This window comes from Petaurus breviceps, unplaced genomic scaffold, assembly GCF_028583685.1.
Source record: "Petaurus breviceps papuanus isolate PSGF00001 unplaced genomic scaffold, PetGlider_PUasm1.0 174, whole genome shotgun sequence".
Lineage (NCBI taxonomy): Eukaryota > Metazoa > Chordata > Mammalia > Diprotodontia > Petauridae > Petaurus > Petaurus breviceps.
The window spans coordinates 8370787-8396334 of record NW_027185761.1 but is presented as its reverse complement, the minus strand read 5'-3'; positions in this window follow the sequence as shown (position 1 = coordinate 8396334).

Genomic DNA, 25548 nt, shown 5'->3' with positions numbered 1-25548 from the left:
TTCTCTAACCCCTTTTAATTCCAGTGCTTTCCCTCTTTTTGGTTACTTCCTTTTTATTTTGTATATAGATTGCTCTGTACATATTCGTTTACAAATTGTCTCATTCATTACATTTTAAGCTCTTTGAGGGTAGGGACTGTCTTTTGCCTCTTTTTGTATATCCAGTGTTTAGCACAGTGCCTGACACATAGTAAATGCTTAATAAATGTTTATTGATTGATTGAAGAAAGTGCAAAGTCAATATAAATGTAAACAAACAGAGGCTATGGTAAGAAATATTGGTAGGATACATAGATGTTTTGAATAAGTTCAAGTCACCTTCTATGGATAGCTTCCAAGATAATGAGATGATTTGCAGATGTGGTTGTTGAAATATTGTCAGTGATATTTGAAAAGTAGAATAAAGACTATTTAATTGACATATAGTTCATTGGTTTATTAACTTTGAGATGAGAGAAAGGGGGGAGAGCTCTCACAGAGTGATAGGCATGGTACAAGTCCAGAAAATACAAATGCAAGCAAGAGAAAAGGAAAAAGAAATACAATCTCAAGGGACTGTCTTTCTAATTACTTTGTAATCAGAGATAACACTAAAAAGGAAGTGAAAGCAGTAGGGGAGAGCAAGGTGAAAAATAGTGAGGAGACTCAAAGGCTGAATGGATACTTTCTCAAATGGAGGTTCTGGAAAGGCACTCAAACAGAGAAGGAGTCTGTACCCATAGAGAGATTTTCAGTATAAGTAGACACCTGGAATTGAGTTGGAGACCTAAAACAGGTAATCATGAGCTATTAATAGTAAAAGGTCTATAAGACATTATTAAAGAGATGGTTTGTGAGTCCTTAAAAAGGAATAAAGTATTCACTAAGAGCCAGAATGAATTTACTAAGTCATGATAATCTAAATTCAATTCTTTCTCTGATAGTATTATTAGACTAGCCATGGACATAGTATACTATGTTAGTTAACCATATATCATTGGCCAAAAGGTATCTATGACAATATCTTTGTGAATAGAATGGAGAGTCGTGCACTACATTTTTGTACAGGCAGATGATAGTACATTCATATGGCTTCAGGACAGAGGATGGAACAATACTAAAGGGATTATACTGATACTTATGTAACCAAAAGGTGTTGCTGTGGAGAGCAAATTTTGTTTGCTGCATATGTTTCTTATTCTCTCTCTTTCCAGGAGGAGAAAAAAATTAATTCTTCTAATATCTATTGCCTCTTTCTCCATTTATTCAAGTCTTCTCAGAATAAAGATTCTTCTTTTTCATCTTTTAATCTCTTCTCTTTTCTCTTCTTCTCTGCTTTGTTTTCTTTTTTGTCTTTATGTCTCCTCATCTCTGTTTCTCACTGTCCCTGTCTCTGTTTCCCTGAGTCTCTCCCACTGTCTCTCTCTGTCACTTTCCCTCTGACACTTTATCCATTTCTCCTCTTTCACCATGTCTTTTTCTCTCTGTGTCTATTTCTGTCTCTATTTTTGTATATTTCCCTCTTTTTACCCCTTACAAGTTCCTTAAATTCAGATGGGATCTTTTATCTGACTTTTGGAAAAAGTAAATAGGATTACTAATAAAATACAAATAATATTAGTTCAACAAACCTACTGTGCTTTTAATCCAGAAAGGCAACCTTCCAGGCAGTTATACCCTACTGAACTTAACAACCAAAGCATTCCCCTCAGTACTGTCTGATATCAATTAAAGACACGCACACAGAGTAGATGAGATCACTCTAATTTTTTTTATTTGGATAAACTGATCTTTAAAATACCAATAAATAAAAAACAGCTTAAAAGAGGGCAAAAAAGGAGAGTTTGGATTTAAATCTCTTTATCAAAAAAAGTGAAAGAAAGTAAAGGAGATAGTGGACAGTATAAAGATATGTTCATTTGCCTAAATTTAATTAGAGTTAGATTGAAATAGTAATTGGACTTTTTTTTACACACTAGTTACGGCCCTCTTGGTTGCAATGCTGTACAAAAATGGTGGCAGTTCCATTGGAGATGCGTAAACCTGAAACCATCATGTTTCAAAAAATCCACTTTTCTTTTGCTCTTCAACTTCATGAAAAAAAAATTCTTCAAAACCAATATGCATTATGTTACCTGGATTTTGAAACTGCGTGATAATTCTATTAAATTCTGGACTATAAAAACCAAGAATCTTAACTAGTCTTCATATACCTCCTATTGTATAAGACAAATAATTGGTCCCTTTCAGTATTGGGCTTCAAATAGGTGTAATGTGTTGTCATTATTGTCAGAATAAAACCTGATATGCTTTTAATGGGTAAGAATTGTCAAAGGTAGTCTGCATCATGTGACCGAATGGCCATCAGATGCTGTCTCATATTTTTCTGGCTAAAAAAGAATATAACTACTCCTAAAAAAAGCATTAAAGTTTCTTCTCATAAATCAGACAAAATGAATTTAATAATGCCTTGTGCAATTGCCCTATAAACATAGTTTTACTCTCTGAACATAATTTATATGCCTCAGTGGGTAGTTTAGCATTTAATATTCAAATGATAGCTTAGAAGTATTTAACTCTTCTCAATGAATAAGTTTGGTTAGAATTGCTATCTCCTTTTCCTGGGGGGGGGGGGGGGGGGGGAAGCAAGGTCACCTTTTGCATATAGTAGATTCAGGTTTCAAGATCATAGTAATTGACTCCAAATCTTTTCCTCAGTTCATGGAATATCTCTGCTTTGAGAATTAAGTGAGATTTTCAATTGCCTTTGAAGAAAACATACCTTAAAATGCTAAATCCTAATGGATCATTTTAAATTTTATTCATATGATAAGAGGATTTATCTCTAGTAACTTAAAAAGAAACAAATTCCTTCCTTGAACATTTATCACTTTAGTACTTTCTTAAGAACAACAAGGCTGATAAAATTGACATTTAATCATTCAACACTAGTATATTAGTTTTATTTTTTTTTCCTCGAGAGAATAATACATTCCCAGCAGGATCAAATACTACTTTGGCCACATATATGAGAGGGTATTTTGATCTACCAAAGAGGAACATTGTGAATGTATTTCTAAAAGGAAGGAAAATAATGACTACCCATTTCTGCTTCACATTAGATTGGCTTTGCTATCATTCTTTTCTACTATTCAGACACTAGTTTTGAGAAATAAAATTTTCATGAAGTGATTTTGATGTTCAAAAAGAAAACTAAATGGCTATGGAAATACCAGATTCTGTGAAGTAAATTACTGAATTCCTTTATGAATGAAAGCACTCTTGGAAATGAACAGCATTCTTGTGTTCTAATTGATAGTAGCTGCCTCTGATGCCACTGTCAGCTTTCTATCTCCTTTTCTATGGGATATGAAACTGCCAATTATAAAGAGCACATGGTTCTGATCTTGTAACTTTCACAAATCAGAAATTTACATCTGTACTTCTTTGATCCTCTCAGGAACACAATTGTTCAATAATTATTATTGAAGCGCTGAGCCTTGGCCAAAAAAATGAAGAATGCAGATATTTTTATTGAAGACTTTCTGTCAGCAGACTGAGATTCAGCATATTCCTTTTAATGAAAAGGCTAAGAATAGGTTTAATAGCCTAAAGACTTTTCCATTAGTGACTCCTGCAATTGCTAGTCTCCAAAGCCCTTGGGTCTGTAAGTCATTTTACAGTCTTCTTTTGTACTGCTGTCATATGTGCTCATTTTCACTTGAGTACTCAAGAAGTCAGCTTTAATTTTTTATACATTCTTATTCTTTGTGTTTGAAGAAAAAAAGCTACTGATGAAAATAGTATCTTTTGAGAAAGATAACTGGGTAACTTCAAGTAGCTTCAATTTTGGGACCCAGTCTTACTGAGAGGAGAAGTAAGACAAAGTACTCCCTTCAGTATCCCCAATCTACCTAGCTGATTCCTTGACTTTATATACATCAGAAATTCGATGAAACCTGAAAAGAAACTTCTAGAGTTGCTTTGAAATTATGTGTAGACAATCTAGTTAGCTACCAGAAATACAATAAATCTTAAAAGGAATTTTCTTAGCTTGAGCAGCAACAAAGGAGTTTAGTTCAAAACACACTTTGTTACCTAAACTAGTAAGCTAAATGAATGTGGTTGGACTAAAACCTGTAATGATGAAAGAGATGGCAACTCACTGGTACTATGTCCTAAAAGAACAAACAAGCTTCTTCCTGCTCTGAAGAATACCTGGTAGAATATCTAACAGAATATTGAGGAAGTCATGTGACAGTTGAAGACCAAACTGTGGCAAAGTTCAGTTGAGATGCCAGTAGATTAAAAGACACCAGAAGGAACCAATTAGCAGAAGATCATAACTCATCAAAAATTTTATAAGTGCTGGAGAGTAAGTAGCAGCAGCATAGGCAAAGAAGGATTCTAGTAAGAACACTGTCTTTAATATATGTACTGGCTACATATATTCATTATATTCATTTGTAATCCTTGCAAAACTGTTGTCTACACATGTGCCTCTCCAGCAATGTTCCATGGAGATGGAGATGTGTATGTGTGTGTACATGTATATGTGTATATATGTATGTACACACACACACACACACCTACCACAGAGGGTTGTTGTTATGTGAGATATCATTTGTTAAGTTATCTGCAAATCGTAAAGTGCTACGTAAAAGTCAGCTATTATCATTAGGTCATAAGCTGACAATATTTTCATTCTTTTATTGTCTCAACCAGAAAACACATTAGTTCCTAAAAGAAAAAAAAAGTCATAAAATTAAATAGCATAACAAAATAAGTGTCTCTCTGTCTCTCTCATTTATATGAATGTGAGAGGCAACTAGGTGGCTGTGGATAGAGCACTGAGAATGAGGAATACTCATATTCATAAATTCAAATCCATCCTCAAACATTTCCTAGCTGTGTGATTGTAAAGCCAAGCATGAGCAGCTTTCCAGAGGACTGCTGCTGTGAACAGCTTTCAAGGTTCTGATTACACAGTATAGTGAACTGTATTTATTCAATAACAAATCAGAGCAAAACATTCAAAGAAAATCAAAATATAGCATTCACAATGTTACAATTAGACAACTTATCACTAAAATGGCCACAAAGTTTTCACCAAAGTTGTCACATAATTTTAAACAAAGTACATTCATTTAGTCAGTCACAAAGTCCTTAATTCAATCCCAAAGTACAAAAGTCAAATTTCTCCATCCCTAGATCATAGTAAATCATAATCTTCTCAGTAGATACATAGTATCCAAGCAAAGTCTTCTTTCAGATTGACTAGAGGCTGGCTCTCAGCTCTCATGGTTCCTCTTCCATGGTCCCAGGTCCAACTGTCACCTGGCTTCAAAGGCAGACAATTCCCAGTTCCTTGTCTAGCTCCTTGTCCAGTTCTTCATCCAGTTCCTTTACCAATTACCATTCCATATTCTAGTTCACAGTGTCCAGTCCACCTCAAGTCTTTCACAGTTCCTGTTTTTGGGAATACGAAGCTTGACAGAGCCACAATAATATTCATACACATTGCCAGCCCCCTATGTGCCTTGTGAAATCAACTCAGATCCACCAACAAGGTCTGAGAACTCAACACAAATCATCAACATAGAAATCAACACAGACTCACAAACAAGGTCTAAGAGGTCAGCACAAATCATCAGTAAAGTCCCAGGACCTCCAAAACCCTCGTCCAGGACTTTTGTAAACATACAACCAGAAAAGCCTCTTTCAGCTTTTTCAGTAAGGTCCCAGGGCTCCTGTACAAAGTATCACAAACAAATATCAACACAGACAGAGCAGACAAACAGAGTGCCAGGATGCCACAAGTTTTCTCCTTCTTAACTCTGCCACCACAAGAGTCCTCTTCTCAGTTCTGCTGCCTCTAGTCTGAAAATTCTCTTTATATATGGTCATTAGCTCCTCTCCTTCCTGTTGCAAGAGTTCATGGGTTCTAGGGTTCACAAGTTGTGGGGTTCACACGTTCTATTCCTCAACAGACCAGATAACAAGGATCAAAAAAACTTGAACTGAAACAAGGTGTTAATTCAATAGCTGAAACAAGATGTGAACTACTTCTGTGCTTGCCATTAGTTACCCTAATCTGTTTGCCTCAGTTTCCTCATTTGTAAAATGAGCTGGAGAGAGAAATGGCAAGTTACTCAAGTATCTTTGTTAGGAAAAACCCAAATGCTTTCATAAAGAGTTGGATACAACTGACACAACTGAAGGGCAATAATATTTGAATGTGTTTATATACATATGTATATATGTCCATGAATGTATATGTTTATATGTACACACATCAATCAATAAACATTTATTAAGTGACTAATATGTGTCAGCTTCTTTGCTATCAATGTTTCTTTTTTCACTGGTGTCATATATACTCTTTCACACTTCAGATATCTTTGTAAAAGAATATCCCAGGTATGTATTTATGTGTAACAAGGGACATTTCTTATCATTTCTTTAGCTATGCTCTTTAATTTTGGGTCTTATTTTTGGAACCAATGTGTATTTTTGCTGAATTATACAGGCAATACAGTAATAAAACTTGTGATTTAATGATGATAGCTAGCTTTTATGTAATACTTTAAAGTTTGCAAAGTACACTACAAATGTTATCTCATTTTATTCTTTTTTTTTGCCTTTTTGGAGGGCAATTGGGGTTAAGTAACTTGCCCAAGATTACATGGCTAGTTTTGTGTGTGTGTGTGGGGGGTGTGTGTGGGGGGGTGTTAAATGTCTGAGGTTGGATGCGAACTCGGGTCCTCCTGACTCAGGGCTGGTGCTTTACTCACAGTTCCACCTAGTCGCCCATCTCATTTTACTCTTATGGGAATCCTCAGTAGTATGTGTTATTATCATTACCATTTTACAGATGAGGAAACAGACAGAGCTTAAATGACTTACAGGCCTCATAAGTTTCTGAGGCTGGATTTGAACTGAGGTCTTCTTAACTCCAGATGTATGTCTCTGTCCACTATACCATCTGGTTGCTTCAGGTTTGGGATTGTTGTTGAGTCCCAGTGCAAAATGAATCAGCAGTCTTTTGCACAGGATCCATATAAGAAGTCCTCAGGTTCTAAATTTGTGGTAACAAATATCTATACTCTGATAAGTGATTTGATTTTATGGAGTGGACAAAGTTCTTTCAGAGTGAAGTGTGAGTTTCTTCTTTGACTAAAGAAGTAAATGAAGTAATATTTTAAAATACTTTTTCTTTTTACTTTCTTTTACTATTTGAAATTTAGGAAAAAACCCCAATAAAGAAGTAAAAACACACAAACAAAAAGTACAATGGTATATTTTATATATATTTGAGGCTAATTTATTTTCATTTCTTAGAAATTAGCTTTGAAAGTCATTCCAAAAATAGAAATTCAAAGAAAAATATTTCAAGTAGTGGTATACTATAGAGAGTACACAGACTTCCTAGGTGAGTACTTTAAAAGGAGACAACTCCTTCCTAGTAACATTTTTCCCATCCATAAAGTAAAGCAATAGAATGAAATCAATCATTCTAAACCTAAATGTAAAGTTGAAAACAGAAATCTACATTTTTATGCAGCTATATGTATACTTTTAGTTTCCCCATAATGTCATCTGAGTAGGTAAGTATTAACCAGGAGCCTGGGAGAAGAAAAGGACAGGAGGCAAAGCAGACTTTCTTTCCTTCTTTCTTTCTTCCTTTCTTCCTTCCTTTCTTTCTTTCTTTCTTTCTTTCTTTCTTTCTTTCTTTCTTTCTTTCTTTCTTTCTTCCTTTCTTTCTTTCTCTTTGTCTTTCTGTCTTTCTCTCTGTCTTTCTGTCGCTGTCTTTCTTTCTGTCTGTCTGTCTTTCTGTATTTCTTTCTGTCTGTCTTTCTTTCTTCCTTTCTTTCCTTCCTTCCTTCCTTCCTTCCTTTCCTTTCTTCCTTTCCTTTCTTTCCTTTCTTTCTCTCTCTCTCTCTCTCTCTCTCTCTCTCTCTCTCTCTCTCTCTGTCTCTCTGTCTCTGTCTCTCTCTCTTTCTTGATATTAGATTTAAGAAATAAGGGTCTTTAGCAATAATGTTTTGCTACCAATAAAACTACTTAGGCTTTTATTTGGGGAAATGTTCAAGTAAGTTTTCTCTAGAGTTCATTTAAATATAATTTTGTTACTTAATAATAACACCTTATGTTAGGTTGTACTTGAATGCATTGATGTATGACCAGCAATTTTAGCTTTAATACACATTAATATTGTTGATTGTAATAGGTATTTGCATAGCCTACTACTCTATTTTTAGGTAGCATCTCCAGAATGTTTGTATCTTCATTATGCCTACATGATATCTGGCTATAAAAATGAAAAAGAAAGTCAGTGAAATCAGTCATTGCAGGATAGAAGATCGAAAGTTGATTCCTAATCCAGAATTACCAGTGTTCAAGTCCCACTTCTCATATATGTTGGTTATGTAATGCTAGGTGTTTTAACCTCTCAGTACTCTAGTCAACTCTCAGACTATGAGTCATGGATAAGATGATCATCTGCATTGGTGAGGAAGTTTCCCCAACTGAAAATTCCCTAAACCAAAGACAGCAGAGTCTAGTCCTTATCCTTATACCAATCAATTGGTGTTATTGGGCATAGACATATTTCTTTAAATATTAAATCAAAAGGAACATTTGAGTTTAAGCAAATGAAATGACAACAATAACACAGATGTGTGTGGGTTTTTTCTTTGATATAGATGCTTTTCAAAATATATGTTTAGCTCAACCTGTATGCTTCCAGGCTAGTTGGAATAGATGATTAGATATAGTCTAATTTTTCATAACCCTAGTTCCCAGGAAGGAAACTGTCACAACTTTTCCTGAACCACAGACAATCCTTAAGTGCAGGTTCTCTCCCATGACATTTTCTTACTTTTCCCTGTGATTTGCCTTCTCATTTTGTTTCAATCTGTATTTTTAGAATTAAATGCTAAAACCCTTAGGCTTACAGTCTTGATTTAAGACACTATAGAGTGGATTATCAAGATATAGGAAAAATATTATATTTTCTACTATTAGAGTATATATGAGATGAAAAGGAATACAATATGATATTTTTGTTATTGTTGTTAATTTGCAATAATTTCGCAGCAATCATCATGAAATCATGGAAGTGAACAGTTATGAATATTCAAAAGGACCCACAGACATACTCATTATATACACACTAACATTGAATGCATTTGAGGTAATTCCTGACATGTATAACCCTCATAATTTTTGCTCTTAATACTTGAATCAGTGAGTTACAAAATCTTCTTGTGGCACAATGGATAGTTTTATATGCTGATTCCATTCCAAATCTACTTTTGTTAGAGAAGATAATTCTTTATTTCACTTTGTGACTCACGTAAATCCTCAGAAGGCAAACTGAAACAAACAAAAATCAATAGAGCAATTGCTTTGTAGGAGATGCTTATAATTCTGCTGCTACCAAGTCATACTTGGGAGCCACCCCCTACCCCTTCTCCTTAATGATAGCACAAAAGACTAGCTATACTCTAAACCTCCTTTGTTATAGGCTATCTATCTAATTTTAATTACAGTGATCCAACATCTCTATGCTCTATAGTTACTAACAATAATTAATTATTAATATTTTTAATAGACTTAACTGTATGTATATGTATGCTGAGGCAGACACCAGCACTGCTGTACTGGGAATACTCCTAGAACACTGATAAGTCCAAATTCACTGGCCCACCAAAGTTCACAAGGCCCATGTCTGGCAAAACTGTGTGTAATGTGAGATGAAAACCAAGATTGGAGGCCAATGATATTTTCTTCCTTCTCCCCCAAAGCATTTTTTTTCTCTCATAAGAATGGTCAGAATAACTTCCAACAATAAGCATCTTTCTCTCCAATCCCTGGGTTCCGAACTAATCATTTTTACGTCAATCCAAGGGCATGATTGAATCTCCCAAATGATACCAAACATGCTTCCTGTAACACCAAGTTTAAATACTTTTGATTGACTGGTTAATTCAAGGGAGACACCTAAACTTTATTCACTGCTGATTGATTTATTCAATTGAAATGTTCTCAATAAAAGATTTTGTGACCAAACAAGAGTTAAATGTTCTGAAATGCAAAATGCAAAATTTTGATTACATTAAATTGAAAAGATTTTATACAAAAAAAAAAAGTCAATGTCACCAAGATTAGGAGGGAAATGAGAAATTGGAGAAGAATTTTTACAGTCAGTGTCTCTGATAAAGGCCTCATTTCTAAAATATACAGAGACTTGAGTCAAATCTATAAGAATACAATTCATTCCCTAATTGATAAATGGTCAAAGGATATGGACAGACAGTTTTCAGAGGAAGAAATTAAAGACATTTATAAGCATATGAAAAAAATGCTCTAAATCACTATTGATTAGAGAAATGCAAATCAAAACAACTATGAGGTACCACATCTCACTGGACAGATTGGCTAAGATTAAAATCCAGAAAAACGATAACTGCTGGAGAGGATGTACAAAAATTGGAACACTAATGCATAGTTGGTGAAGTTGTGAACTGATCCAGCCATTCTGGAGAGCAATCTGGAACTATGGCCAAAGGGCTATAAATAAGAGCATACCCTTTGAGAAAGAAATACCATTTATGGGTCTGTAAACCAAAGAAATCTACAAAAATATTTATAGCAGCTCTTTTTGTGGTGGCAAAGAATTAGAAGTCAAGGGGATGCCCCTCAATTAGGGAATGGCTAAAAAAGTTATGGTATATGATGGGATACAGGCTCTGGGAACACCCTTGATCTCTCCTTTAATCTTTGAGGTACAGGCTCTGGGAAAAACCCTTGAACTCTGATTGAATCTTCTCATTGGATGAGGCATTTGCTTGAGGCTATAGGCCTTTCCTTGTGGCACTGCTCAAATCTTTAGCCTTCCTTTGTTTAGTAACTTCCCACCCTTGAGCCTATCAAAATATCTATACCCAAATCAACTGTTACACCCTTGAACAGCCCTAGCCCACCACTGGCTGCAGGCTCCTGGCTTCATTCATTTACTGGAGTCTGACCTCATTGACTCTTCCTGAAGACCCTCCCCACACTCCTACTCTAGACCACCCCTAGATTCCTCCCACAACCTTTCTGTATATAAGCCCCTATCTTGCCTCCATGAGGTGTGAGAATGCCATAGAATTTTCCAATACAAGCCTTACAGATACTGAGGCTCCTTAAAAGTCTACCCAATATGGCAAACTTTTAATAAACTTTGCTTTTCTTTGTTTGAGAGAAGACTTGAATCAAATTCATTCAGCAGGATCTGGTGTGTTGGTGTTTTGGGGTCTCAAGCACCCCTAAACCCTATACCTCATTATATTATGATGACCCACTACATTTTAATGGTTTTCTGATACTGGGAAACACTGCTAATCTCAAGCTCTTCTCCAGCTGGGACTGCAAGGTATGTAAGCCTCTCTTTATCCCCATTCCCTTCTTGTTCTCCAAGTATATTGGTGGGTTTTTTGTGGGGTGTGTGTGTGTGTGTGTGTGTGTGTGTGTGTGTGTGTGTGTGTGTTTGTGTGTATGTGTTTGGGCTTCACCTCTCAGGTCCCATTATGTTGGACAGCTAGGAGACTGTCTTGTACTCAGTCTGACTCTGAGGTTCTCAGTCCAGTTTGGTTATGTTGGAGAACATGGACCTGGACACAACTCCTGAAGAATGGAGGATAAGGACAGACACCACAAGTGTAAGTCAGATTCTTTCAATTCTCTCATCTCTAAGAAACTGGGAAAACTTGAGGTACTTTTTTGTCGGTTTTGTTTTGTTTGTTTTTCAAGGCTTACTCCCAAATCTTCCTTTATGGAGGCAGGGACTTCCAAGTACTACACCTGTAGCTCCCAAAAGTTCGCCTTTGGGTTGCCTTTTACAACATTGGGAAAAATTTAGTTTCTCTGGAGAACTTAAAAGGAAAAGTTGGTGTTTTTTGCAATAATGTTTGGCCTCGGTATCACCTAGAGGACCATGAATTGTGGCCTGTTTTGGGGACTTTAAAAGATAGTACTCTCTTGTAGTTAGAATTATACTGTCTCAGAGAAGGAAGATGATAGAAGTTGCCTACTTAATGGCACTCGTTCAACTTTCTCAGAACAAGGTTCTCAGGAAAGATTGTGAGATGTTTGAAGCTAGTGCCCCTCCACAAAGGGGCAAGAGGGACCAATTAAATGACCCCCTTCCTATGGCTTAGGCCCTGGTCCCTCCCCCATCAGTGCAAGTCCCAGTTACTGGTCTTGCTGAGGCAGCTCCCCCAGCCCCTTCTGCTGCACCCCAACCTTTTTCCCCTTGGTTTCCTTTCCCTTTTCTTCTAGCCCAACACCCCTCATTTCCTGTGCTCCTAGAACATCCATATCTCTTACCTGCATCTCCCAGCATGCATGGCCCCTCCCCAATCAGGGACCCCTTCTCATATCTCAGCCAATGGTCTTGCTGAGGCGCCCCCCTCTGTGGCCCCTCCCCCTGAGGCAACACCCACTCAGGCCTCAGGCACTACCCCCATGGCAGTCATAGAGGTATATCCTCTTCTGACCCCTTCCACTCCTCAAGTGTCCACTGACCTTTTACCTTCCAGCCAGATTACCCAGTCTTACAGTCTGATCCAGTACAGCCAGTACCCCCAGTCACTCCCACACAGGAAGTGGGACTTCCAATCTTGCTTCCCAAGCTCCTGTCCCCACAGCACCTTCAGGACTTTTTCCCTTAAGGGAAGTGGTTCTCACATTTGATGGGAAATCTAGAGTGCATTCCCCATTCTCCATTTTGGATATCAATGAATTTAAAGAAAAATAGGGGAAGTTCTCTGAAAATCAAACAAAGTTTATTGAAGATTTTTGGGATATATCCCTAAAATTAAAGCTTTCTTGGGGTGATTTGCGTATCCTCTTCTCTACTTGTTCAACTGAGGAGAAGAGGAGAATCTGGGAACAAGCCGCAAAATTTGGGGATCATTTGCCTAGCAATGACCCCAGAAAATAGCCCCCAGGAGCAACTGCTGTTCTTACTAGTGACCCAGGATGGACTTACCAAACTCAGACTCAAGAAGATAGGGAAAAGAGAGGCCATATGGTACTTTGCCTGTTAGAAGGCCTAACAACTGAATTTGAAAAGCAAGTAAATTATCAGAAAATTAGGGAAATTACTCAGACAGATAAAGAAAATCTTGCCCTTTTCCTTGATAGACTTGTAGAAGCTGTTAAAAGGTATATAAATCTAGATCCTGAATACAGAAGGGGCAGCAATCCTTAACATGCATTTCATCAATCAGTCTACCCCAGATATTAGGAAGAAACTGCAGAAATTGACAATGGGATCCCAAACAACTTAGGCCCAATTGCTGGAGATGGCCTTTGGAGTCTTTAGTAACAGAGACCTGTTTACAGCAGAGGGCAAAGAATGAAGGAAATGATGCAGAGACAGAGAACATGCTTGATTCTTGGCTGCTTGCTTGGCCAGGAAAAACCCTCCAGGGGTCCCCCTTGGAGGAAGCCCAGTCACTTGGGCAGTGGGAAAACCTGCTTTTGATGCCACAAGAAGGGTCACTGGTCCAAGGAGTGCCCCTCAGGGCATGTCCCCCACCAGAAAGAGCCTCAGGAACCAATGCCTCTAGAACCATGCCCATCAGACGAGGAGGGACATTGGAGAAAGGACATATCCTCTCCCCTGCCTATTTAAGGATGTGCTGTTTGAACACTCCTTCCTTATGCTCTCCTCTTATCCTGTCCCCTTGTTGGGAAGGGACCTGTTGGTGAGATTTTAAAGCCAATTTTCTCTAGCTAAGCCTCCCAGATCTCCCCATATTCCCTCAGGAGGGTGTGAAACAGCAGAGTCAATTGTTTGGGATCAGGAAATTCTAGAGTGAGCTATTTCTGCCATCCCAGAATTTGTTTTTGACTCCTAGATCCTAAAATGTCCCCCCAGCATGGTCTATATGCAATTAAAACAAAGGCCTGGGATGGACTGCAACCATTAATTGCTACTGAAGGCCCTGACTCATTCTGTCTAGAGTGGGACCCAGACTGCCAGGTGAAACCTCTTGAGACTTTGAAAACTAAATTGACCACCACTCCAACTTTATGCAAGCTAGGAAAAATCTTTTACTCTCTATGATGATGGAAGGAGAGAACAGGCTTTGGGAGTTATTTCCTGTTTTTGAAAACTATTAGATTCTGTGTCTGCTATTGCTTTCCATGTGCTAAATGTCCGTGGATAAATTTGGAAAGGAAAGGTATATATGACAGCATTTTGTCTTTCCTCTATTTTTTGGTTCCTGTTTGGTCTTCCTTTGCTTAACCTCCTTGCCAGGTTTGTCTCCCCAAGGGTTCAAGCCATCAACTTCCAGATGATCATTCTGGCTATAACAACATCTGACTGAATCCAAGTTATCCAGCCTACAGGACATGGCATCAGGCATGTTCTGGAGTCTGACCCCTTGAATGTGAAGTCTGATCCCCTTGAACAGTACCTAGATAGGCAGGGACAGCTCTATGCCCCTTTTCAGCAAGAAACACTTTCAGAAGCTGAGACCTTTTCTCTTTATCCCAAAGGAATTTGGGTCCCATTTGTTTGAGGGGGGAATGATGGGGTATAGTCTTTGGGAACCCCCTTGAGCTCTCCTTGAACCTTTGAGGTACAGGCTCTGGGAAAACCCCCTTGAACTCTGATTGAATCTTCCCATTGGATGAGGCAGTATGGCCTGGGGCCATAGGCCTTTCCTTGTGGCTCTGCCCAAATCTTTAGCCCTCCTTTGTCTAGCAACTTCCCACCCTATCAAAATATCTATAACCAAATCAACTGTTACACCCTAGAACAGGCCTAGCCCACCACTGTCTGTAGGCTCCAGGCCTTATTCACTCATTTACTGGAGTATAACCTCATTGACTCCTCCTGAAGGCCCTCCCCAAATTCCTTTTTGGGGGGTTGGAGGGGAAGAAGGGGGAGAAAATTTGAAACTTAAGAGATTGTGGAAATGAATGTTGTAAACCAAAAGTAAATTAAAAAGACCAATAAAAGAGAAAAATTAAAAAAAAAACAATGTTCTTAATAGAGAAACACTGAGTTAGAGGATTGTGTTCATTACTTTAAGTGGGATGGAGTAGAATTATTGATAACCTCAACTGAACCCCATCATAACCTCAAGATGAAATGCTCTGGGGTCAGTCTTGCCCATGACATTGCTAATCACAGAGCTAGTGTCATTTAGAGACAAAGCATCTATGCTAGTTTTTCTAACACATTATGATAGCATGTTATTATAACATAGAGAGAGACAGACAGAGAGAGGCAGAGAGAGACAGACAGATAGACAGAAGAGAAAGAGAGACAGAGTGAAAGACAGAGAGAGAGAGACAGAGAGAGAGAGAGACAGAGAGAGAGAGAGACAGAGAGAGAGAGACAGAAACAGAGAGAGAGACAGAGAGACAGAAGAGAGAAGAAGTTTAAGTAGAAAAGTACTTAATTTATTCCAGGCTATATATAATTTTTTAAGTCTTCTGCTATGGTGCTTTTTATATATCTATAAACATATATGTGGAGGAATGTGTCTCTTGCTGCTGGGAGGGACACCAGAGTGCATCATGCTGCTCTAAAAAGTCGTGACCTCTCACTGTCATCATTTAAATATAAATATAAATGTATAAATATAAATTCCATTTAAATATATGATGAAGTTATCACATAAAATTATTTTTTTCTTTTTCTCCATCCACCCTGGAGATGGCTACTATTAGACAGAAATGTGTTTGTATACATATGTATATGTAAAATCATTCTACACATACTTTTATTTATTGATTCTTTCACTTTTTTTAGATAGTCTTTTTTTATATGCCCCTGTAGTTAATTTGTGTAGTTATAATAGTCAAAGTGACTTATTGGCTCAAAGTAATTCTTAAAACAATATTGTTGTTACTGTATAAAATGTTCTTTTAGCTCTGCTCATTGTGCTTTTTTCTTATTTAGTCGAAGTCTTTCCATATTTTTCCAAGATCATTGAGCTCATCACTTCTTGTAGCAGAGTAATATTTAATTACAATCATATACCAAAACTTGTTTAGCCATTTCCCAATTGACAGAATCTCTGTAGTTTCCAATTCTTTGCTACCACAAAGAGAAATGCTTTTAACATTTTAGAGCATATATGCTCTTTTCCTTTTATATGCATCATCTTTGGAAATAGACCTAGTAGTGATATTGCTGGGTTAAAGGGTATAGAAAGTTTAGTAACTCTTTGGACAGAACTCCAGATTATTCTCTAAAATGGTTGGATCTGTTAACAGTTCTGTTAGTAATGAATTAGTGTCCAAATTTTTCCACATTCACCTCCAAGATTTGATGATTTCCTCTTCAATCACTTTAGTTTATCTGGTAGGTGTAAAATGATTCACTTTTTATTCTTTTGTGATTGCCATTTTCATTTGTATTATTGTAATCATTTCACATATAGTTTTCCTGGTTCTGCTTACTTAAATCTGCATCCATGCATGCAAGTCTTTCCACATTTCTGCAATTATCATGTCTACCATTTCTTACACGACAATAATATTCCATTATATTTGTGTACCTCAATTTATTTTGCCATTTCTCAATTGGAAGAAATACATTTTATTTCAAATTCTTTCTCATTACACACACACATACACACACTCAAAGCTGCTGTGTTTTGGTGTGGGCAGTAACTTTGAATTTTTTCTTGTCAGTACCCTCTATGCCTTATATTCTAAATAGTGGGATCCCTGAATCAAAATATATAGACATTTAAATGAATTTATTTTCCAAATTCATTTTCCTCCAAAGCATTATATTGATTCAGAATTCCACATGTTATGTGTATTTACCTTTCAAAACCTTTCCAACAATAACTATCCTATTTTTTTTTTGGCCATCTTCGTCAGTTTCCAGAGCATGAATTAAAATTTCAGAATTATTTTGTTGTTCATTTCTCTTGTTTTCAGTGATTTGAAACAGTCTTTCTTATAGCCATTATTAGTTTTTCAATTTTGATGCTGAGAGCTATCATTTTATCATTTATATTTTTACACAAAACCATTTATCTATCTATCTATCTATCTATCTATCTATCTATCTATCTATCTATCTCTCTACCTATCTACCTATCTAATCTATCTCTATTTGTATGTATATTTGCATAGATAAAAACAACACACTTTTCATATATATATATATGTACACCAACATACTATATATGTGTGCATAATGCACACAATATATACCTATTATATACATTTTATATTCTATGATGATTATATACACACATTGTATATGCACATTATTAACATCAGAAGTTATTATATATGACCAAAATTATGTATGTGTATGTGTTAATTGTTTACATATATTGGGTAGCAAACACTTATCAGAGTAATTTGTTAGCAAATATTCCCCATCATTCAATTATGTCTCTTCTCATTCTAGTTGCATTAATTTTGTCTCTGCAGAAGCTTTGAAATTCCATATCATTAAAGTTATCTATTCTTTATTTTGTAATCATCTATATGTATTGTTTCATTAAGAATAAATATCCCACCCATAACTGTGAAAGGCATATGTTCTGATTCTCATCTATTTTTAAAATAATTTATTTCTGACAAATCTTATGTAAAATAATTTTAACATTCTTTTTAAAGTTTCAAGTACCAAATTTTATCCTTCCCTCCCTTTTCGCTCTACTACTTGTGATGATAAAGCAATCTGATATAGGTTATATAGCCGCAATCATGTGAAACATATTTCTATATTTACCACTTTGTGGAAGTAACCTCACTGCCCCCCCCACCAAAAAAAAAGGAAAGAAAGTGAATAATAGTATGCTCCATTCTGTATTCAGACACCATCATTTCTTTCTCTGGAAGCAGATATCATTTTTCATTGTGAGTTCTTTGGGATTGTCTTAGATCATTTTATTGCTGAGAAGAACTAAGCCATTCACAATTGTTCATCCTACAATATTGCTGTTAGTATAATATTCTCCTGATTTTGCTTGCTTAACTGTGCATCAGTTCATGTAAGTTTTCCCAGGTTATTCTAAAATCATCCTGCTTGCCATTTCTTATAGAAGAAAACTCTTCCATTATAATTGTACACCACAACTTGTTCATACATTACCTATATGAAGGAAATCTCATAATTGCCAATTCTTAGTCAACATAAAAGAGCTGCTATAAATATTTTTGTTGTAAATAGGTCATTTTCCTTCTGACAATTGCTTTGGGATACAGACTTAAGGGTGGTATTGCTGGATCAAAAAGCATACACACTTTTATGGTCCTTTGGGAATACTTCCAAATTCCTCTCCAGAATGACTATCAACTCACAACCCCCCCCCCCCCCCGCCAACAGTGCACTGGTGTTTCAATTTTCCCACACATGCATCAACATTTATAATTTTCCTTTTCTGTCATATTAGCTCATCTGATAATTGTGAGGTGATACCTAAGAGTTATTTTCATTTGCATTTCTCTAATTAATATTGATTTAAAGCATTTTTCATGTGACTATAGATACCTTTGATTTCTTCATTTGAAAACTTCTTGTTCATTCATTTTGACTATTTATCTATTGAGGAATGATTTGTACTGTTATGAATTTTACTCAAGTTTCTTTATACTTTAGAAATGAATTCTTTATCACAGAAAATTGCTATACATTCAATCCTCCCCAGATTTCTGTTTTCTTTCTCATTTTGGCTGCATTGCTTTTGTTTGTGCAGAACCTTTTTAATTTAATGTAATCAAAATTATCCATTTTATATTTTGTAATGCTCATGATTTCTTGTTTGTTTCTAAATTCTTCCCTTCTCCATAAATGTGAAAGGTGAACTATTCCATGCTTACCTAATTTGCTTATGGTTACATACTTGATGTCTAAACCATGTACCCACTTTTACCTTGTCTTGGAATGCAGTGTGAGACATTGGTAAATACCTACTTTTTGCCATTTCTTTTTTCCCAAGTTTTACCTGTAGTTTTTTGACAAATAGTGAGGGTTTGTCCCCAAACCTTTGGGTTTATCACACACTAAATTACTGTGGTCATTTACTGCAATGTATTGTGCATTTTATCTATTTTATTGAGCAAACACTCTATTTCTGGCCCAGTACCAAATTGTTTTGATAACTACTTCTTTATAAAACATTTTGAGATCTAATACAGTTAGCCCTCCTTCATTCCCTTGCCCCTTTTTATTGATTCCCTTTATATTATAGAACCTTTTGTTCTCCCAGATGAATTTTGTTCTTATTTTTTTCTGGCTCTATAAAATAATTTTTGGTAGTTTGATTGGTACTGAACAAGTAGATTAATTTAGGTAGAATTATCATTTTGTCATATTTGCTTGACCTAGTCATGAGCAGTTAATATTTTACAATTGTATAGAACTAACTTTATTTCTGTGCAAAGGTCTTTGTAGTTGTGTTCACGTGGTTCCTGGGTTTGTCTCAGGAGGTAGACTCTCAAGTATTTTATATTGTCTACAGTTATTTTAAATGGAATTTCTCTTTCTATTTCTTGCTGCCAGATGTTGTTGGTAATAGATAGAAATGCTAATGATTTTGTGGGTTTATGTTCTGAAGCTTTGTTGAAGTTGTTAATTCAAGTATTTTTTTAAGTTTTAATTTTAATTTTTAAATAGATTATTTAAGATTCTCCAAGCACAATATCATATCATCTGTAAAGAGTGATAGTTTGGGGGCAGCTAGGTAGTGCAGTGGATAGAGCATTGTCCCTGGAGTCAGGAGGACCTGAGTTCAAATCCAGCCTCAGATACTTAACACAAAAACTAGCCATGTGACCTTGGGCAAGTCACTTAACCCCAATTGCCCTCCAAAAAAAAAAATAAAAAGTGATAGTTTTGTTTCCTCATTGCCTATTCAAATTCTTTCTTTTAAAAAAATGTTCTTATTACAATGTCTAGCAATTCTAGTACAGTACTGAATAACAGTGGTGGTAATGAGCATCTTCCTTCACCCTGATCTTATTGGGAAGGTTTCTAGCACACCCCCATTACAATAAAATGCTTGGTTATGGTTTTTAGAAAGATACCCATTATCCTTTTTAAGGAAAACTCCATTTATTTCTAATCTATCTCATGTTTTTAATAGGAATGGGCATAATATTTTGTTAAAAGTTTTCTGTGTGCATTAAGAAAATCATGTGATTTGTGTTGCTTTTGTTATTGATATGGATAATCACGATGATAGTTTTCCTAATATTGAACCAGCCATGCATTCCTGTCATAGCCCTCCCTCCCCCGGTCACTGTGTATGATCTATATGATGTATTTTAATAATATCCTTGCTAAAATTTTATTTAAATTTTTTTTGCATCACTCTTCTTTAGTGAAATTTATCTAAAGATTTTTTTTTTCTGTTTTCCCTCTATGTGGTTTAGGTATCATATTTGTGTCATAAAAGGAATTTGGTAGAAGTGCTTCATTTAAAAAAAATAATAATTTCACAGTATTGGGATTAGATATCCTTTAAAGTTTTGGTGTTTCTATTTTTTTTTAATGCCATGATCTTTAATATTAGTGTCTGAATGCATTTTGAATTCATTGTGGAATATGGCTGAAAGCATTAGTTTAAGATTACTTTCTTCCACATTACTTCTTCGTTTTCCAAGAAGTTGGGTTTTTTTTTTTAATCAAATAGAGAGTTTGTCCCTAAGAAACTTATGATTTTCACTTAATCAAATTCTGGGTAGTTGAGTTACTTTTTTTTCTGATTTGACTTTGTCTACTTTGCTCTATTTATCTCTCTTTTTGAACAAATTACAATGTTAGTGGCATAATGAAAAAAAATCATCCAAAGAAATAAAAGGCTTGTATTTTTCTTGATAAGGAATATATTAATATACTTGCTAACATTTCTTATATGTTTTGCTATTGTTGAAATAGTAGAGGCTGGAATTTAAATCATCTTTTAAAATGAGTGATTTGCTTCAGATCTAGAATGTCCTGAAGATGCATAGAAAATAAATCTATTCACAATGAGTTCATGACTCTCAGGAAATAATTAGCTGTAACTGTGAAGGGATTCAGTGATGATTCTTATGAGGAATTAAATGGGACTTCATTCTCAAGCAGTGTGAGTTCTATTTAATTCAATAAGAATCATTAAAATCTAAGACAGGAATAAATATGATCCAGGCCTCAGGTGTTGTATAATCTCAATATAATTAAGAAGTATTAGCACTATAAGTCTAGCACTCCCATCATAAAGGAGATGGAAGCTGTGTAGCAAAATGTTACTATAAGAAAGTTTAAGAAAAAAAAAAGACCATTTAAAAAAATGTGATTGAAAGATTGCTCATGTCCTAGAATAAGGTGGTAATAGTTCCACTGCTCATTTCTCTCTTCAGACTGCATCTGAAATTTCGAGCTCAGTTTTGGGCAGTACATTTTCAAAAGGACACTGATGAACTAATTAGTCTCCAATGTAGGGTGAGCAGCACAGTGAAAAACCTTGAGATCAGGCCAAACAAATCTTTAATAAAGGAACTTAGGGTATTTAGCGTGACTAATAGGATTTTAGGGGAGAATGACAACTATTTTGAGGTTTTGAAGAACTGTCATATAGAAGAGATATTAGGCCTCTAGGGAATTAATTTATTCTCATTCAATGCAGGGCTACAGACTGTTCATTGGCTATTTTGCATTAAAGATTTTTTCATGGGTATTTGTTAGATTTCGTTATCATTGAGGCCACTACAAATTGGAAATTCTGTTTCTGATTCTTTGATTTGTTCTCATGGACCAACAGTAAGGTATTGGGTGAATATTACAAAAGAACAAACAAACAAATTTAGGGTTGTTATAAGGGGAAAAAACAACTTCCTATTGGAGCTATGCAAAAATAAAAAAAGCCTGCCTTTGGGGATAAAATATCTCATCTCAATGGAAAAAGATGGATGAAAGTTTGTCATGTCTATTATGGAGTAGATTCTTGTTCTACCATCTCTTGGAAAATATAGTCAGGCATTATGAGGCTGCTAGGTGGCAGAGTGCATACAGAGAATTGGAGTTGCAGTCAGGAAGAAGTCAATTTGAATCATGCCAAAGATATATCCTTATTGCATGACCTTAATTAAATAAGTACTTCTCTCAGTTTCAGATTCTTCATCAGTAATATGTGCATAATAATAGCACCAACTTCACAGTTTTTGTGAATGTCAAATGAAATAACTTACATAATAAGCATTGCAAATTTTAAAATACATTTATAAATGCAGTTATTCCTATGACCTTTGACATGTCCTCTACCATAAGATAATATGATCATGATATATTTGGATGATATTAATTATATAAGCTAACATAAATCAAATCTAGAATGGACCATAGACAAAAAGAAAATCCAACTCCTATATTCAAATGTAGGTAAATAAAGAACAAAAAAGTATAAATAAGTTGTCCAAGGTCATGCTCATTAAGAGTAAAAACTGAAATGAAGCTTCAAACTTTTGAGCATTTTGAATATTGCTTCAAACAAAGAAAATTGATCATTTTTAACTATTGTTTTTTATTTCATTTTTAAATAATTTGCTTTTTACTTATATTAGCCCTGATGATACTTGAATGATATGAGGTCAAGATATATACTTTTTTCTTTTTAGTTGTTTTATTTTTGCATTTTCTTTGTATACACAGTACTTAGTGTAACACCAGTCACATAGTAATCACTTAATACATGCTTGTTGATAGATATAACATGTCTTCTTGCAAGTGAATGTCTAAAATATCTAAGGACATATGCTACCAACCACAATTCACTCACTCTCCATATCTATATTCTAGTATTTCTCCATTCTAATTTCTAATTACTTTGTACAATGTACTCACCTCTGATCACTCAAATATAATACTGCCACCAGCACAAAAGTGACTGATTTCTTCCTAACATTGTTTGGTTTGCACATGTCGCTTAGAATACAGAATATAGAATCAAATTCTTACCAAGTCATGGCGTTTACTTACAAAAAATCCTGTCTAAATCTCACTTCCTCCATGTATTGGTGTTATTTAGTAATTTCATGTCTGAATCTTCATGACCTTATTTGTGGTTTTCTTGTCAAAGATATTGGAAGAGTCTGCCATTTCCTTCTCCAGCTTATTTTACAAATGAGGAAACTGAGGCAAACAGTGTTAAGTGACTTACGCATGAAACCTGCCTTCCTTCCTCCCTCCCTTCCTTTCATCCTTCCTTCCTTCCTTTCTCCTTCCTTCCTTCCTTATTTCCTTCCTTCCTTCCTTCCTTCCTTCCTTCCTTCCTTCCTTCCTTCCTTCCTTCCTTCCTTCCTTCCTCTCCTACTCTCCTGTTTTTCCATCATCCATTCATTTTACTCCATTCTGCATATTCTATAAGTCCAAATTAATTGAATTGCACTTGGCCTCTGAAATATTTCCCACACTTGCCCAAAATTTTGTTTTTTCTCACATTCTTCCAAATTCCTGAAACATTATTGCACTTGACCTATTGCGCTGCTCTATATTCTTTTTCTAAATTAAATTTTATGCTTATTTTTAGTTTACATCATTATTTCCACAAGATTTTGAGTTACAAATTTTCTCCCCGTCTTTCCCCTACCTACCACCCCAAAACAGCAATACCACTGTATACCCTCTCGCCCAATCTTCTCTCTCCTATACCTTATCCCAACCCCCTCTCACATTCCAGTAGGGCAAGATGGATCTCTATACCTCAGGGCCTGTGTATCTTACTTCCCAGTTGCATGTATAAAAGTAATAATAACATACATATATATATATATATATATATATATATATATAAACATTTGATATTAAAACTTTGAATTCCATATTCTTTCCCTTCTTAACTCATCTCCCACCCTTACTGGGAAGATAAGTAATTCAATAAAGGTTATACATGAGTAGCTACACAAAATATTTCAATAGTGGAAATATTATGGAAGACTGACTATATTTCCCTCCATCCTATCCTGCCCGCAACTTGTTCTTTTCTCTAATTTGACCCTTTCCCTTTTCAAAAGTGGGTGCTTCCAACTTCCCTCCCCATCCCCAACCTGCCCTCCCCTCCATCATCCCCCCTCTCATCCCTTTCCCCTTACTCTCCTGTAGGGTGAGATACCCTATTTAGTGTATATGTCATTCCCTCCCTAAGGCAAATTCAATGAGAGTAAGGTTGACTCATTCCCTTTTGCCTTCCTTTTCTTCCCTTCCATTGTAACAGTTGTCCCTTGCCTCTTCTATATGAGATGATTTACCCTATTCTGTTTCTCCCCATCTCCTCTCATTATATTCCTCTCTTACCTCTCAATTTCACCTTTTAAGTATCATCCCTTTCTAACTCATTCTGTGCCAGGAGCTTTGAAGCAGCTACAAGGTGGCAGCTGCTACCCCTCAGCCGCTTCTCCCTCTGGGGGAAAGATGCCAGATTGCACACTCAGAACCCCTGTTCCCAAAGTCCACTAACCTCTCACTTTGTCTTTGGCATTTATGAGTTGGTAATTCTGGAAACCACCAGAGCTGTTGTTGATCCACTCTCCCAAAGTTCCTCTAGCTGTGGTTGGGTGCCTGCTGGCCTGCTGGGTATCTTAAGCAGGATGTTTGTTTCCCTCTGCCTCTTTCTGGGTTCTGTAGCCCTTAAGTTTGTTTAGAGTCATTTTTATAGGTATTTGAGGTGGTTATGGGGGGAGAACAGGGAGTCTTCCTGCTTCTGTGCAGCCATCTTGGCTCCTTCCAGTGTTCTGTATTCTTAAAAGACCAGTTTAAATGCCACTTTCTATGAGAAGTATGGTGTGAGCCATCCTGACAATGCCGAACTCCCTCAAACCTTGCATAGTTGTGTGTGTGTGTGTGTGTGTCTGTGCATTTCATACTACTTTAATGCAGCTATCTTGGAATAGAAACCATTATAATTGTTTGAATTTGGTTTCTTATGAACCTACTAGAATATAAACATCATGAGAGTAGGACACATGACCTGCAAACTTTTGCTCTTCTATCACAGTGGTCTCCATAAAGAAAGCAAGAAAATAGTGTTTAGTGAAAAAAAAAATTGTGTTAAAAATGTTGGGCCAAGGTACTGGTTCCTAGACTTGTAGCCAGGATATGTAGGTTCTAATCCACTTATTTCCTCTCTTTGAACATGTTTCTTTATCTTTTAAATAAAATGATTGGACTAGAACTCACTTGAACATATGCACATTACAGGTCAAAAATCCTATGATTAAATTTAACAACTATATAACTCTTATGTAAGTGACTCCAAATCTGAGGCTCATTTTCTCCATCTGTAAAACTGGGATAATAAAATGTTTATGAGACTTTGTATACTGTAAAGGGCCATGTGAAAAAGAAGCATGATTTCTTTGCAAATCATCATCATTCCATTTTGTGCTATATATTCACTTGTATTATGAGGCATAAGGATACCTCCTTGAATTATATATGTGTCCATTCTATCCTAGAGAGCATAAGCTCCTAGAGGGTAGAGATTATTCCTTAAGAATAATAACTTGGGGCAGATAGGTGTCACAGTTCATAGAGCACTTTCCTTGGAG